At 43.5% G+C, this 17,329-nt stretch overlaps 1 long non-coding RNA gene across 1 annotated transcript; it reads left to right on the top strand.

Annotated features, from left to right (window-relative positions):
- The first annotated feature begins 8,632 nt into the window (after positions 1-8,632).
- Positions 8,633-15,023, top strand: LOC116550338. Its single transcript, XR_004268343.1, has 3 exons — positions 8,633-9,180; positions 10,644-10,710; positions 12,934-15,023. It is a non-coding gene; the product is annotated as an uncharacterized LOC116550338 (long non-coding RNA).
- Positions 15,024-17,329: the final 2,306 nt, after the last annotated feature.

Below are 17,329 nucleotides of genomic sequence, written 5' to 3' on the forward strand. Positions count from 1 at the left end.
TACCATGTTGCTTCTTTTTTTTTTTTTTGAGACATAGTCTCACTCTGTCGCCAGGCTGGAGTGCACTGATGCTATCTTGGCTCACTGCAGCCTCCACCTCCTGGGTTCAAGCAATTCTCCTGCCTCAGCCTCCTAAGTAGCTGGGACTACAGACATGTGCCTCCACACCCAGCTAAATTTTGTATTTTTAGTAGAGACAGGGTTTCACCATATTGGCCAGGATGGTCTTGATCTCTTGGCCTCCCAAAGTGCTGGGATTACAGGCATGAGCCACCATGCCTGGCATTGCTTCTAGTAATAGAGTTTTTTGGTTGGGATTTTTTTTTTTAAGATTCTATAAACTTATAAATCAGTGAAGAATGGATTTCGTTGTAAATAACAGAAAAATTTAGTTTAACTAGAAGTTTATCTGTATCATACAGCTGTTAAAGTGAACTAAATATGGCCCAAGAAGACTCTGTACTTTTATATTTGAGTCCTGGTAGACCAACTGTAACCTAGATTAATAGACAAGATCAGAAACCTAACTGAGGAGTACATGCCTGTAACAATCGCTGAGTTTTGGCCAATCCAGGTGGCCATACTTCAACCACTCATATACTGCTGAGTGTTCAAACTGTGTTCAAATAAGGCAAACACCAACCTGTAACCAAACCAGCTGTTCTGTACCTCACTCCTCTTTTTTTGTCTATAAATCTTCTACCACGTGGCTGTGCTGGAGTCTCTGTGAACCTGCTGTGATTCTGGGGTCCCGATTCCCAAATTGTTTATTTCTCATTAAACTCCTTTAAATTTAATTCAGCTGAAGTTTTTTTTTTATCATAGCCAAATACTTTACCTCTTAAAAAAATGAATGAATAAGCACACCCCATGTATTTATGCCACACACAGTGTCAAATGCTGAGGAGAGATTAAGTAAGATAAGGAGTAAGAATCAACCATTACATTTAACAAGGTAGAGGTTATTGACCTTGACAAGAGCTATTTCAGTGGAATTCTGGGAACAACAGTACTTCATTACGTAGTCCTACAGAAATTTGAGGTGAGTGTGTGCAAACTAGCAGGTATGGATGATTCTTTTGAGATGTTCTGCTATAAAGCAGAGCAGAGAATTGGAATAGCTGAAAGATGTGAGATCAAGGGACGCATTTTTGTGTACTTAAGACAAGCTATTACAGCATGTTTTTAAGCTGAGAGGATTGATTCATTTAGAATAGAAAAAGAAATGCTGACACAAGAAGGAGAAGTGGGGTGATTGCAGAGCCAACTCCTTAAGAAGGTGCCCAAGAGGAAAGGTTGATCATGGTGAGAGCAAACACAATTCATTCATTGTATTGGAAGGGAGACACAGAAGTTTAAAAGATTTGTTTGTAGATTGGGTGGTGATTAAACTGAGAAAGTTCTCTCTACCCTTGTTTTCTCAGTGAAATAAGCCAGTTCATCACCTGAGAATGAGTAGCAAGGCGATACAGAGGTTTGAGTGAAGGCCACATTCATACAATGTGTAAAATGAAATAACATTGTACTGAGGATCCTAGCCAACATAATAGAACAAGAAAAGTAAATATTAGAAAGCTAATATTAGAAACTAAACTGTCATCAGCACATACTATGTATCCAGATAGAAAACCCAAAATAATCTACCACTAACCACTAGAATTATTTAAGAAAGACACCTGATAGGACCGGCACCATGGCTCATGCCTGTAATCCCAGCACTTTGGGAGGCTGAGGCAGGCAGATCACAAGGTCAGGAGTTTGAGACCAGCCTGGACAACATGGTGAAACCCCATCTTTACTGAAAATACAAAAATATTAGCCAGGCATGGTGGCTGGCGCCTTGTAATCCCAGCTACATGAGAGGCTGAGACAAGGAGAATCAATTGAACCTAGGAGGAGGAGGTTGCAGTGAGCCGAGATTGCACCAACCACACTCCAGCCAGGGTGACAGTGCGAGACGCTGTCTCAAAAAAAAGAAAAGATACCTGAATATAAGATCAATATATAAAAACTGTTTCTGTACAAGAACAACAGTTATAAAACATAACTTAAAAAAATACATCATCTAAAGTTAAAAAAAGATTAGGAAGCTAGAGATAAAAATAAAATGTGCAAAATTATTACTAAGAAAACTGTGAAACTCTCTTGTCTGATCTACAGATTCAATTGAATTCCAATCAAAATTCTAACGTTTTGGGGAAATCTTAATAAGCTGATTCTAAAATTGTTATGTAAGAGCAAAAAGTAGCCCACCAAATAGCCAAGGCACTCCTAGAGAAGGTGATAGAGGAATTTACCCTACTAAATAGTAATACTATGAAGCTGTTGTAGTATAATGTTGTGAAGGGATTCCTTAAATGGATTAGGCCTCACACAGTTGCAGGAACTGGTGAGGAAGCACATGGAAGGTGGTTGCCTCTGCATTTGGAGACGGAGCTGAAGTCACAGTAGACCAGCAAGACCAGGAGTCAGGAAGCAAAGCTGGATGTGAAAGGGGAGAACAAACTAGAATCTGTGAGGGCAAGTTGGAACCCCTGAGAACAAATGGGAACTCAGAAGGACAAACTGGAACCCACCCTGTTTTCTACCTCAACCGCACAGGTAAACCATGGAAGCAGCCTGTGCCTTTACTGGAGATCACCGTGTTTCTGGCTCAGGACTCAGAGAGGACCAAGGTGACCTGACTGGTGACCTGACTGCTGACTGGAGGAGCAGCAGACGGGCCTAGCACCCCACGCCAACCTTCACAGCCTACTGGCTGCCGCTCCTCTGCTACTTTCCAAGTCTGTTCTCTGGAACCCATTGCCAAGGCAGGAGATGGGAATTTTGGGAAATGTAGTTCAAGCTTAACTAAGTTACCGCACTTTAAAATCACAATGAGGAACAGCAAAGGGCCCAGTGTGGCCAGACTGCAGTGAGTATGGGGGAAAGTATATAGCAGTGGAGGACTGCAAAAGTGTATTTTGAAAATACGCTACCTGGGCATTCACTTATTTGATTCCCTCTACATTTGTCTGGAAACAACCTACCATGTATGGTGCCTTAGCTTCCTAGGCTGGGGAAATGCCTTCAATGTACAAGGAAGCAGGGGTGGTGGGGTAACAAATAGCACTGGTCATTAAAGCTGGTTAAAACTTCAATTTTTCATTTTGACATGAAAATCTTCATGATGTGGTTTCTACTCTTCTTTCCCTGACAAGCAGGCAGTCTTAGTTTGGGCACAAAGGGAGTTCTGAGATCAGGAAGAAGATAGGGTGGAACAGCAGGCTAAGGAAGTTCCTTTGCAACTTTTTTATGATGTTATTGTTTGTTTTTATAATTACATGAAAAGGCCTAAGACATTGTTATACCTTGCAAGATATCCATATGACGCTGGCCTAAATGGCCACCTTGGTTTCTAGGCAACATCCAAAAGATATGGTAGAGGCTGCCTACTCATTACCAGGCAGATAGCCATTCTTTCATTTTATATCGAATTGACAGAACTCCATTTGCCCACCCAGCTAAAGCACTACATTTCCCAGCCTCCCTTGCAGCTTTGTGTAACTTTGTGGCTAAGTTCTGGCCAATGGAATTAAAGCAATGTTGTGTGGGACTTCAAGAGTCTCCTTAAGATCCAATCTTAAACAAAGCGCCCACAACAAAAATCACACTAAGTAGGAAAACATTGAAAGTTTTTCTTTGAAAATCAGGACCAAAGTAAAGATGCCTGCCATCATTATTTCAAGTCAGCATTTTAGAGAGTTCTTGTGCAGCACAATAAGGAAAATAAACACATAAGAACTGAAATGAAGGAAATAAAACTATCATTTTTTTGTGAATGATATGATTGTCTACAGTAGTGTTGACAAAGAATTAAACTCTGTAAAATATTTTGAGAGATTTATTCTGAGCCAAATATGAGTGACCATGGACTGTGACATGACCCTCAGAGGGTCCCGAGAACATGTGCCCAAGGTGTTTGGGGTACTGCTTTGGTTTTATATATTTTAGGGAGGCATGAGACATCAATCAAATACATTTAAGAAATACATTAGTTTGGTTCAGAAAGGCGGGACAACTCAAAGCAGGGGGCTTCCAGGCTATAGGTAAATTTTAACATTTACTGGTTGACAGTTGGTTGAGGCTATCTGAAGACCTGGGATCAATAGAAAGGAAGTGTTTAGGCTAATATAAAGCCTAAACGTTTGTGGAGACAAATGTGCAGACCAAGCTTTTTTGTGCAGAGGAAGCTCTCAGTACCAGACTTCAGAGACAACAGATTGTAAAATGTTTCTTATAGGACCTAAAAGAGTGTCTGGCTCTTAGTTGATTATCTCCTGGATCTGGAAAGGAAGGAAGGAAAAAAATGAGTGGGAAGAGATTCTCTATACAATGTGGATTTTTCCCACAAGGGATGGCTTTGCAGGGTCATTTCAAGATATGGCAGAGAAACATCTTTTGGGGTAAAACATTTTTATTTTCTTCCTTGTTATGCCAGAGTCAAACTGGAAAGTATGTCATGATATACACGCTATACATCAGAAATAAAACCCATCTGATGAGAATTTATGTTTTGGAGGACATGACTTCGCAGACCCCTTAGATAGCAATTGGGGCAAGATTAAAAAATCAGAGCTTAGTTCTCAGTAGAAATCCCTAAAGAATCTAAAAATAACTTCCTGGACATACTAGAAGATTTCAATAAGATCAACATAAAAATTCAGTTTCATTTCTATATACTAGACACCATCTAAAAACTATTTTAAAAAATAAATATTAATATTATTGATGTACAATACCACTAAACTAAGTTCTAGGGGAAAAAAACCTAACAAAGATGTGTAAAATCTATACATAAAAATTATAAAATTTTAGCAAAAAGCATTAAAGGACATCTAAATGGACAAAGATCCCATTTTTATGATAAACACATGAATTTTCTCCAAGTTGATCTACAGATGTAATGAATTACAGTCAAAATCCCCAAAAGATTTTTCATAGAACATAAGAAGTTGATCCTAATATATACTGAGGAGCAGATGTCAAAGATAGCCAAGATATTTCTGAAGAAAAATAAAGAGGGCAGAATTATTCTAGCAGATACAGTGATTTTTAAATAAAGTTATAGTAATTGAGAGAGTGTGGTCTTGGTGCAGGAATAAATGAGCTGACTGGTAGACAGAAATAGAGGGCCAGGAATCAAACTCATGCATATTTGAATTTTTAAGATGGGCTGGAAGTACAGAACTGGAGAAGGCAAGATTGAATAACAAGTGGAGCTGAAAAACTGGTTATCCATGTGGAAAAATGAAATCAGATCTTACTTCACACCATATACAAAAATCAAACCTAGAAGGATTAAGAGCTTACATGTTAAAAGCACACTTTCACTTTTAGAGAAAAATAAGCTAATATTGTTCTGATCTTAGAATAGGGAGGAATTTCCTAAATAACACCCAAAAATATGCTGACCACTAGAGACAATATTCACAAATTCAGATACATTGGAATTAGTCAACGAAACATGTAATAAAAATATTTTAAAGAAAGAAGAAAAATTCCAACTGAAGTTACTAGAATACAAAGGATTAGCATGCAGAATAGATAAGGATTCCTACAAACAAATAAAAAGGGGAAAAAAGCTGACAAAACTGCAAAAGATTCAAACACATTTCACAGAAGAGGAAATACATACAGCTAAAAAAACATGAAGGACTGTTGAACCTCATTATCAGGGAAATGTAAGTCAAAACCACAGAGATACCATTTTACACCTATTGATAAAAATTGTGTGTGACAATATTGAGTTTGAAGGGAATGTGAATCAATGTGATCACATTGCTGGTAGAAATGTAAATTAATATAACCACTTTGGAAAATAATTTGTCATAACCTTGTAAGGTTTCATGCCTGAAGACCCCGTAACTCCCCATCTAGGTATATACCCAAGAGAAACATTAGCACCCATCTAATATGAAACAGAAAAATGTTCTAAGCAAGAAGCTTCTCTTACAAAAAGAAATAGAAAGAACTCAGATGTCTATTGGAGGAAAAAATATAAATTTTAGTAGAGTTGCACAAAGGACTATAATACAGAGGTGAAAATTAATGAACTACAGCTTTACCAACCACATGAATGTTCCAGAAACACTGATGAGTGAAAAGAACACGCTAGAGAAGACTACTCTAGCCTGAGAAGATTCAATTACATATGTTTTAGGTGTTCAAGCATATTTGGTAAAATTCATCTTTAAAAAGCAAAGGAATGACAAACACCAGATTTAGAAGAGTAACCTATGTGAGAGAGGCAGACAGCAGAGATAGACCAGGGACCCTTCCCTTTCCCTTAGGTCAAGGTAAAATGGTGGTGATATTCTAGTTCTTGGTTGGGCCTTGGTTTCACCAGGTGTTCATTATTAAATAAAAGTGACGTAAAGTAAAAGAAGGCCATGCACGGGCTGATGATGATAGTGTGCCATGGATCAAGAATTTTTATTAACTGCATTCTGTGCACTTGAATTCCATTTTGTAAAAAATCAACAAAACTTAAGAATTGTAAAGAAATGTTCTTCAATCCCACTATCAAAATGCACCAAGCAGTTCCTCTTAAAAGTCTCATTTATGATCTGGAGCACGCTTTTATGCTTTCCAGTGAAGTGTTGCCTTTCTTGTCAACAAACTGTCAGTCAGCACTGCACCACTTCCAGCAGTTCTGAGGTCAGGGGAAAGATGTTGAAAACCTTGGCTGGGAACTTTAACATAGAAACAAAAAAGGTGTCAGCTAAGGTTTCTTAGGAACAGTTGTTCATTTGTTTATTTTAAAAATCTGGTCCCAAAAAAGTCTCATTTAAATTCTAGGGGGAAAAAACAAATGAGAGTATAGCAAAGTAAATGTTATTTCTATGTGCCAGGTCACATTTATATTGTAATGTGTCTTGCACTTTTCTTGGGTGTAATATCTTATTAAAATATTCTTTATAACTTTATACAGCCCACAGTTTCCACATAGCAATATAGAAAAGCATTTTGATTTAGAAAGAGCAGCAAAAAAAAAAAAAAGGTAGTTTGGGAAGCTAGAATGTATGTGCACTTAGAGTACCATCCCAGGCCAGGCTTGGTGGCTCACGCCTGTAATCCCAGCATTTAAGAAGCCCAAGGAGCAGGCATTACTCGAGCCCAGGAGTTCAAGATCAGCCTGAGCAACAAAGTGAGAAACGGTCTTTACAAAAAATAAAAATAAAAAAATTAGCCAGGTATAGTGGCATGCACCTGCAGTCCCAGCTACTCAGGAGACAGGCAAGAGGATCGCTTGAGTCCAGGAAGTTGAGGCTGTAGGGAGCTGCGACTGTGCCACTGCACTTCACCCTGGGTGACAGAGTGAGATCCTGTCTCAAATAAGTAAATCAGTGTTTGTTCACTTAGATGCCAGACAAGCAAATGCACAATCTCCACTGTGTCATGAGCAGGGCTTCAGAGATGGACACTATGGTACTGTGGAAAGTGACTGGACTTAAGCATCAAATGAAAACCCATTTGCTAAGTCTCTGCTGTGCTTCCAACCAGCTGTGTATTCCTGAACTTCAGTTTCCCTATCTGTTTAACTCAGGGACTAAAATATGCCTTCCCTACCTCAGATGTTAGTGTATTGACAAAATAGATGTGAGCATATTACTGGCCAGGTACATTCTGCCCATTACATAGTAAACCAATCACTGAGATGATGAGTTTGGCAGTGGAGAAGATTTCATTCATGAGGCAGCTAAATGAGGAGCTGAAGAATGCCTCTCAGTTCTGCCCCCCTGAAGAAGAGGCTTTAGGGATATTTATGGGATAGAGAAGCAAGGTGGTCTGAGGTATGGGGAAAGGTGACTGGAGCAAAGGAAAACGAGGCAATGGGTGATCCGAACAAGTGCAGTCAAGCTTCATGGCTCTTCACAGGATGCATGTTAACAAAATGACATCATTAGTTGTGACCTGAGGGTGGAGTTTTTGGCCCTCCAACATCAAAAGGTCACCCACTGTGAAACGGGAGAGGTCCCTGAACCTCCTTGCAGGACATGCAACAAAAGTATGGCTAGTCTGTTCACACACACCATGTGTGCTCAAACCCCTATGGAAGGGGGAGCACACAGACAGGCAGGTGTAGGAATCAGGGTGAGCGCTTTTGGGCTCCGGCCCCACCGGTAGCATTTAGGGGTGGGAGCCTGTGACTCCTGAAGCCCCAGTGGATGTGCTACGGTGCTCTTTTAGCTCTGCCATCTGCAGATGACTTAAGTGTTAACCAGCTCAGTGCCTTCTTTGTACCTGGGTTTTTGTCCAGTGTCCAGGAAGAATCAAGTCACACACAGATTTGAAGGATGGTGAATGCAGGGTTTTGTTTTGTTTTGTTTTGAGACGGAGTTTCACTCTCGTTGCCCAGGCTGGAGTGTAATGGCGTGATCTCAGCTCACTGCAACCTCTGCCTCCTGGGTTCAAGCGATTCTCCTGCCTCAGCCTCCTGAGTAGTTGGAATTACAGGTGCCCACCATGAGGCCTGGCTAATTTTTGTATTTTTAGTAGAGATGGGGTTTCACCATGTTGGCCAGCTGGTCTCAAACTCCTGACCTCAGGTGATTCACCTGCCTTGGCCTCCCAAAATGCTGGGATTACAGGTATGAGCCGAATGCGGGGTTGAGGAGCGTGTTATTGAGTAATGGAGGTGGCTCTCAGCAAGATGAATGGCGAGCTGCAAAGGGGATGGAATGGGAAGCTGATTTTCCCCTGGAGTTTAGCCGTCCAATGGCCAATCTCTCCTCCCTGACTGCACCAGCTGAAATCTTGATGTTCAGATGTTCCTTCTCTTCTCTCCTTCTCTGCCACATCATCCTGCCGCTCTTCTGCTCTTCTGTTTGCCTGCTCATCTACTTGTAGAGCCTGGGGCTTAGGGTTTATATGTGTATAAGATAGGGGGCGTGGCAGACCAAAAGGCAACATTTGGGTGTGAAAACAGGAATGCTTGTTCCCACTTCGGGTTGTGGGTTTCCAGGCTTGAGAGTGGGGCCATTGCCAAGGAACCGCCCTCTTCTAACCCAGTATTTTCCTGTCTCCTGTCCATATCAATTGGACATTTACACAGGTTCAGTTGAAGGATCGGTGGTCTCAGCCGGTTTGAAGTGGACAATGCTGACCCCAGCATCCTAAAAAACAACTGTTACCATGGTAAGCAATGCCTTAGAGATGTTATCTATAAGGAAGCTACCGGCAGATATATATTATTTAGCCATATGGATTTTAAAATCAGCTAGAAGCAAGCGACTAAAAGCAAGCAAGGCAAGATAAGCTTGGTGGGCCTTACCAGTTTAGTCCCCAGTTTCCATCAACAGCCTATGGTCAAGCAAGAGGCAGCAGGTGCGGTAACAGGAGACCAGTGGGATGCAGACAGCATGCCAATGCCCACTTTATAGTGCTTGCAACACTGGCTTACTATTTATTAATGACCACAGAGTTTAGAGCTATTTTTTTATTGCATTCCTGACAGAAATCATCAAATCATATCTGATGTGCTTGATGTCAAGTCCCTAATCAGGAATGTTAAGTCCAAATTTATAACCTCTTTTTTTTTTGAGACAGAGTTTCACTCTTGTTGCCCAGGCTGGAGTGCAATGGCGTGATGTCGGCTCACTGCAACCTCCACCTCCCAGGTTCAAGCAATTCTCCTGCCTCAGCCTCCTGAGTAGCTGGAATTATAGGTGCCCGCCACCACGCCTGGCTAAATTTTTATAGTTTTGGTAGAGACAGGTTTCATCTGCCTCAGCCTCCCAAAGTGCTGGAATTACAGGCATAAGCCACTGCACCTGACAATAACCTCATTCTTATGGTAAAAAACATCCAGTTTTCAGAAACGTGTTTTATGATGCTCCAGTTTATGTGATGATTTCTAGAAAAATTTTATGGTGATAACTGAAGATTGTCAGTCACTGAAATATTAATTACATAGTCAGTGAAGAGAAAGTAAAACATACTTCTGGGCTTCACTTTACACTAGAGACGTTTTTCTAAAACGATGCCTATGAAGCAAATCTTTGTCCCCATGACTTCACATTTCTCGTTTCAAAGGCACTTTATCTTTATTTCTGGTTGATCACCCTTTGAGGGTGGCACTCCCAAAATGCCAGCTCAAAATTTCCCTGCCCTTCAGTTTCCATGACAAGTAAGTTAACGCTCTGTAAATAAATCCTGAAATGTCCTCGGGAATCTGCCACTTGAAGGAATCCTATTAGAATTCTTCTGAGATGCAAACATTTGGCTTGTTATGCGCCGCCTGAAGTTGTATACGGGGCTTTCTGGAGGGCAGTAGACCCCTAAGAACAGAGCTCCGGGCTTTCCTTTAGTTCCTCTCATTGTTTTTCAGGGACAAAAATCGTTATCTTATGTTGTTTTTTTTTTTTTTTTTTTTTTTTCCAGAGGAGTAGGAGGAAGATCTAAAATAGTTAGGTCTGGCAGCTTAATCTGGGTTGGCTGTCTCTGCCGGCAATCTGTAAAATGTGTTTTTCAAGGATAAGAAGTTTGGTCCCGGGCCAGAGCTCATGTCTGTCATCAGTGGGAAGATAAATGATCCCTGTAACCTACTGCTATGCGCTGTTTACCCTTGTGCTTAAACATGAATACGTTGCCTTTCGTAGGCCCAGAGCTGCTCCAAGTGGATCCTCTGTTCCTGTCCAACAGAATCTTCGCAGGTCTGCCGTTTGGGTGAGCACAGTGGGGCCAGCCTTTTGTGAGGTGAAACACCAAACCAGCTTCCATTCTTGGGATTGGTATGTAGTTTTTTCATGTTGCCTAAGAGGCTCAGGAGGGGAACTTGAGGTATTTGTTTTTTCATGCCTGTAAAGGCCATTTCCTAAGAGGTGAGGAGCAAATGCACGTGCCTGCAAGGTAACTGTGAATGCGGCCACCGAGTCTGGGGGCAAGAGCTCTTCAGAGGAATCTGGTATCTATTCATTATGCAAAACTTCATTCTAGCTAGAACTGGGCCTGGGCTACACTTAAAGCTTAAAGGGATGCCTGTTAAACCATGTTTCCTGTTTCCTGTAGAACCTAACCACACTAGTGCTGAAAATGTCAAAGCTCATAGTAGAGGGTTGGGGCATGAGAAAGGGACGGCATTGGCAGAAGGCGAGTCGCGTGACCACTGCCTTCTCCACGCTCTTCTCCCGTCCCTTGCCTCCCCGGAAAAGCTGGTTTACTCAGGAGTCACTGCTTCAGCAGCCGCACAAGGCAAACGCCTCGGGGAAGCCGGGCACAGGCTGGGGTTGCCTCTTGCCTGCCCCTGCCCTGCCTCCTGCTCCAGCAGGCAGTGAATAAGTCGCCCAGTTGGCCCAGCTTCCCCAAATCCCATATCCCACGCTGGGGCACAAGCATCTAGGAGGACAGGACTGCGTTGCTGGGAGGTGGAGCGAGAAGGATGAAGGAGCCGCAGAATCAAAATAGCACAGTCAACTCATTTCTACTGAAAGATTCAGAAAGGAAAGGTTCCGTTCTTTAGCTTGTAAGTTCAAGTCAAACATTACTTTTTATTTTACTTTGTTTACTTGTTTTTTGAGACAGGGTCTCCTCTGTCGCCCAGGCTGGAGTGCAGTGGCACAGTCGTGGTTCACTGCAGCCTCCAACACCTGGGCTCCAGGATCCTCCTGCCTTAGCCTCCCAAGTAGCTGGGACCACAGGCATGCACCACGATGGCTAACCAATTTTTTTTTTTTAAGAGACAGGCTCTCACTCTGTTGCCCAGGGCTGGTCTCCAACTCTTGGGCTCAAGCAATCCTCCCACCTTGGCCTCCCAAAGTGATGGGATTGCAGGTATGAGCCACCATGCCTGGCCGAACATTACTTTTTATAAGACATATATTTTTTTTCTGAAATAAGGTCCAGTGAAACCCACGTTGTTTGCCTTTAAGAAACCATGACCCAAAAGAGCACTACCCATTCCCGCCCAGGCTTGTTGCATTCACCCACTGAATTGCTTATTCAACGCGCACACATGGGGCTCCAGCCAAGTGCTGGATGAGAAAGACGCAGGCCTGTCTCAGGAGCTCACAGTGTAGCAAGGAGAAAACAGGTTAATGCGTGGTTTCCAGTGAGCAGCTAGGGCTCAGATAAGGCGCAGCAGAAGTGGTCACGGGAGCCCAGAGAAAAGACCCCAAATCAGCCTAGGTGCAGCTAGAGAGAGACAGTGGCCACTGGACTGAGGGAAGGAGAGACTCACCTACCAAGCAGGTACACTGCCCTGGTTAGGGGTTGCCTGCTCTGGCCTCCATTTTTTCACCTGCCAGATAAGCAGTCAGAGGAGTGACTCTAAGCCCTTGCCGTATTGATAAGCCTGTGGTTCCCTTCATGTGCATCTCTGCAGAGCTCAGTAGCTCTCAAAAGACAGAGGCCAGCCTCAGGGCAGTGCAGTGGTGTATGCTGGGGCTGGGATGTGTTAGGGTCATCCTGACTCTAGGATGCAAAGGTGGCCATCGCTGGCCCCACGGTTTCATAAATTGCTTCGCAAGTGAAGAGTCTCGTGTGAGCAACATTGGCTCTGAAATCCTGTCAACTGGGTGTCATGTGCAGGCCAGGGGGAATTCAGGGCATGTGCTCACAGAGGAACCACCGGGGATTCTGGCTGTGGCAAAGGTGCTGCAGATTTGCCCCTGGGTGGATTTGTTCCCGGATGGAGAGCACTACAGCCAGCCACACCCTAGAGCACATCCCCCACTCCCTCAGCAGCCCAGCAGCCCAGCAGCCCTCTCTGTCCATTCATTGTTTAGGCAGAGCCTGAAAGAAATCTCGCCTCATCTGGTCAGCTACTCTAAGCTTATCTGTAGGGAATTTCACATCCTCTTCCCCCACCAAAAAACACACGTCATTTTGTGTAATTGTGAAATTTCAGGGACTCTTGCCTCATAAATGCATGTATTTTTCTCTTGTATGCAGTGCTATTTTCAAGACCAATATTTAAGTCTTTCTGGTGAATTCCTGCCCATCCGTCAAGATCGAGCCTGCATGGCCCCTCCTACCCATCCTGGGGGCTTCCATAGCCCTTCGTGTCATCGCCACCAGAGCTTGAGAGCACAGCCTTGCACTTTATCTGCTGACAGGTCCATCTCCCCAGCTGGCCCTGAGCGGATGCCCTGAGCGGATTCTCAGGGGCGGAACCGCATAGTGCCTGGCTTCCATCACCTAATACCAAGGCCTTTGCTGACACCAAAGCTCTGTAAATGTTGCAGTCAATTCCAAGCGTCTTTTTCTCAACTATTCTCATCTTAATTTTTGTGGTCTCAATGCCTTCCACAACGGTTTACTCTCTTACTCAGATTTCACCTATCTCACTGAATGGTGGTATTGGGTCACTTGGGGTCAGAAAACCCTTCCAAAAATGCTGACACTCAGGCTATTACTATTGCTGGAAGTGAAGAAAGTGTCCTTCTTTTCTGACCCAGGAGCCTCATGTCTTCTACCAACATCCGTGAAATTGTGGCATGCATGCTTATTAGCCTGCAAATGAGGTTAAGTCTCACTTCTTGGTGGTATGGAGCACTGCAGGGTGAGGAAGTGTGCACGCACAGGCGCAGAGGCCTGGGGAGCCCAGCCTGCTGTTAGAACTGCCAGGAGAGCAGATGACTGCGGCACACCCTTGCTGTGTGGGGTGGCAAGCAGCCTCTTCCTTCAGACTTCTGCCCAAATGTGACCTCATTAGAATGGCCTTCCCTAACCATCCCAGCGGACACAGAATCTCACATCACTCCCTGTCTCCTATATTGCTTTTCTGTCTTTCACACACGTACCACATCATCTCATGTATTTGTTGTCTATACTTCCCTACAAAATGGCAAATCCCATCAGAGAAGGAGCTTTGTTTCATTCACTGCCGTAATTAATTCTACCACTTAGGACAGTGCCCCACCCTGGTTTGTATCATGGGTTAGAGCCTGTAAGCCATGCCAGGAGCTTGGGTGAATCCTGGGAGGTCAGAAGAGCCTTTCAAATATTGTATGATTTGCATTTTAGGGCAACGATCTCTTCAGCAGTTGGGAAGTTCATTGAAGGAAGGCAAGACCACAGGAGTCTGGGAGGTCAGGTGGGAGGCAGGCGCATCATCTAGGAGGAGGGTGTTGGAGTAGATTTAAGACACTGGGCTGAAGAGGAGTGGAGGAGTGTTGAAGCTATCAAGGATGAATGGACAGGGCTTGGAGACCGATCGGATGTGGAATGCAGGTGAGTAGGGGTCACAGACGGTGATTTGGGTGACTGGCAAGTGGTTCAGAGCATTCAGGGGAAATGGGGGTGTACCTGGAGGTAAGATGTTCAACTGGGGCAAAAGTTTGACTTACTGTTATCTGCTGAACTGTGAGAAGGGCTGTTATCCTGTGTTCATTACTTGACACGATCCGATGGCCAGAAGTGTGTTGCTGGTGCCAGGGTCAGAATGCGGGAGTGTCTCAGTCCTGTGTTCGCAGACCCTAAAGGAGAAGCAGGTTACAGGGGTTTCTAGTAGTCGTTTCTGAAGTCAGCTCCAGGTTAAACAGCCCTCATTTAAGCTTACATTTTCACACTTCTCCAATTTCTGTTTTTCAATATTTTTACATTTTTAATTTATATGCCACAAAATGCACAATTCTTGGGCACACATCCCTGTGAATATTTACCTTTGCATACACCCATGGAACCACCCAAATCAAGATTCAGACCCTTTCCATATTTCCAGAAAGCTATTTGTGCCTCTTCCAAGTCCAAGGTAACCATGCTCACCCAAAGGTAACCTCTGTCTGACTTTCATCGTCTAGGATCAACAATGCTGATTCTTGAACTTCATGTAAATAGAATTGCACAGTATGTACTTTTTATATGTGTCTTGTTCTTTCAACATCATGACTATGAGGTTCACCTTTCAGAAATTTGCTGTTTTTATCATAGCTGTGTAATGTTCCATTGTATAAATATGCCATAATTTGTTTACCATTCTCCTGTTGATGGGCATCTGGGTTGTTTAGAATAAAGCTGCAATAAACTTTCTGGTCCAAGTCCTTTCTGCGTTTTCTCTCTTTTGACAATTCCAGGAAGGCCTGTGTTTTGTGTGTGTGGATGTGCGTTATTAAAGGAAAACCTTCTCAACAAGGCCTCTGCCTGGGCTACCTTTGAGAATCAGCAAATCCAAGGAGCAGTGGACAGAAGCTCTAAATCACCAGTGACCAAGGGTAATGTCACATGCCCTCAATTATTTCTGTTTTATTAGAGATCAGGAGAATTTGGAGGAAACCTCTAAGTGATTTTGAGCAGTTATTCTCATGCGCTTATAAAGACTTTCACCTCTTGCAGAGGAGCAGGGCTGGGGAAAGAGACAGAACCAGGATGTAGGTTTGGCCCCATGTACCTGCAGAATGGTATTGAGCTCCCTACAGCATGTGGCCACCAGTTAAGGGAAGGGTTTTTCTATATCACAAATGGAAAAGATTCTCATTTCTCTATCATTGTAGTCATACTGTAAACCATCTTCACTAGGGTTTGAATGAAAGAGGTAATCTAAATTCTGCTAAAGAACTTCTCACATCCTTGGTTGCTGATGACTATGACATCCTCATCGAGGCCATTTCCCTTCTAACTTTTTTCCCAAATATTTCTGATCCTCCCTGGGTAACTCTACTAGTAAATATTCAGAGATTCCGAATCCTAGACTTTTCAGGCATCCCAGGTTTTAGAAGAGAAAGAATTCTCATTGGTTAAGGACTTGCTATGTGCCAGGTACTATGTGATGTAGTGTGCATCCATTTCCTTATTTAATCTTTACAGCACAGTGAGATAGGTTTTATTATTCCCCTTTGGCAGATGAGAAAACAGAAGTGCAGAGAGGTTAATTAATTTGCCCCAAATCACAGAGCAGAGCCAGGATTTAATCTGAGATATATTTGGCTGTCTTGCCTACAGCAGATGGCTCCTAACTGTGTCTGGATGGGTATGGTGGCTCACACCTGTAATCCTAAAACTTTGGGAGGCTAAGACAGGAGGATTGCTAGAGGCCAGAAGTTCAAGACTTGCCTGGACAACATAGCAAGACTCCCATTTCTACAAAAAAAAAATAATAATAATAAATTTAAAATAAAATAAGTGTCTCTGACCAGACTTCCTAGCCTGGCTCACACTGTCTCTATGGTATAAAACATCCATATGGCCTAAAAAAAGTATTGTCTCTCAAATGACTGTGAGATTCCACTGTCCTTTTATAACTTCATGATATGGAAAATAGTCACAGTTGGCTGGATGTGGTGGCTCACGCCTGTAACCCCAGCACTTTGGGAGGCCGAGGCAGGCAGATCATCTGAGGGCAGGAGTTGGAGACCAGCCTGACCAACATGGTGAAACCCTGACTCTACTAAAAAATACAAAAATTAGCCAGGCATCGTGGCAGGCACGTGTAATCCCAGCTACTCAGGAGGCTGAGGCAGGAGAATTGCTTGAGCCTGAGAGGCAGAGGTTGCAGTGAGCTGAGATTGTGCCTTTACACTCCAGCCTGGGTGACAGAGTGAGACTCTGCCTCAAAAAAGAAAAGAAAAGAAAAGAAAATAGTCACGATCTTGAGGTGAAAGTGATGTAACCCAGAATCATATGGGTCCTCTGTGAAAAAGCTTAAGGTGACCCAGGGTGCAGTGGTGACTTCCAGAAACCTGGAGATCAAAGGTGAGCTACATAAAGGCATGGAAGATGCTGAGCGCAGTCCCAGCTTGGGGCGAGGGCACTTCCCACCCACCCGAGGGCTGTGATCAGTGCCTGCCTCCTCCCGGCCCTGCGCTGGCAGCTGCACACCACGCTGGCCCCTGCTCCGTGTACCCTGATAGCAGAGCCAGCATCATTTCATGCTTCCTGATTTCTGAGAATAGTGAATCCATCTCCCCTCCAGTTTGCCTAGAAGAGGAGCTTATTTAGATAGACACCTCCACAGAAACAGTTGTAGAAATCACTTAAGAAAACAAGAGGCTGCAAAAGGAATGTGCTGCGCGCTGTGTGGAACAATTCGCCGTCAGCATGAGCGCTCCTAGGTGGCAAGCAGCACACCGCTGCACGTCCTTCCCGAAAGGAGCCCCACTTATCCTGGATGCTGAACTGCAAATAAAAACAGCCACTAGAGTCCTAGAGTCAGGGGGAGGGGCTGGGGACAGAGGTGAATGAAGACTTTCCTCCCTGGCTTCAGATCAGCCCTTAGACAGTTCTCAGAACTCCTAAAGTCATAAGTGGTCTCTAAGTTACTGTCACATCATACCCATTTTAAGGGGGTTCAGGGCACCTGGCTGATGGGAGACTCTCCTGGAACACTCCTCCAGGCACCCCCCCACCATGC

Source organism: Sapajus apella, unplaced genomic scaffold (assembly GCF_009761245.1).
Source record: "Sapajus apella isolate SASKATOON/1434 unplaced genomic scaffold, GSC_monkey_1.0 scaffold7, whole genome shotgun sequence".
Taxonomy (NCBI): Eukaryota; Metazoa; Chordata; class Mammalia; order Primates; family Cebidae; genus Sapajus; species Sapajus apella.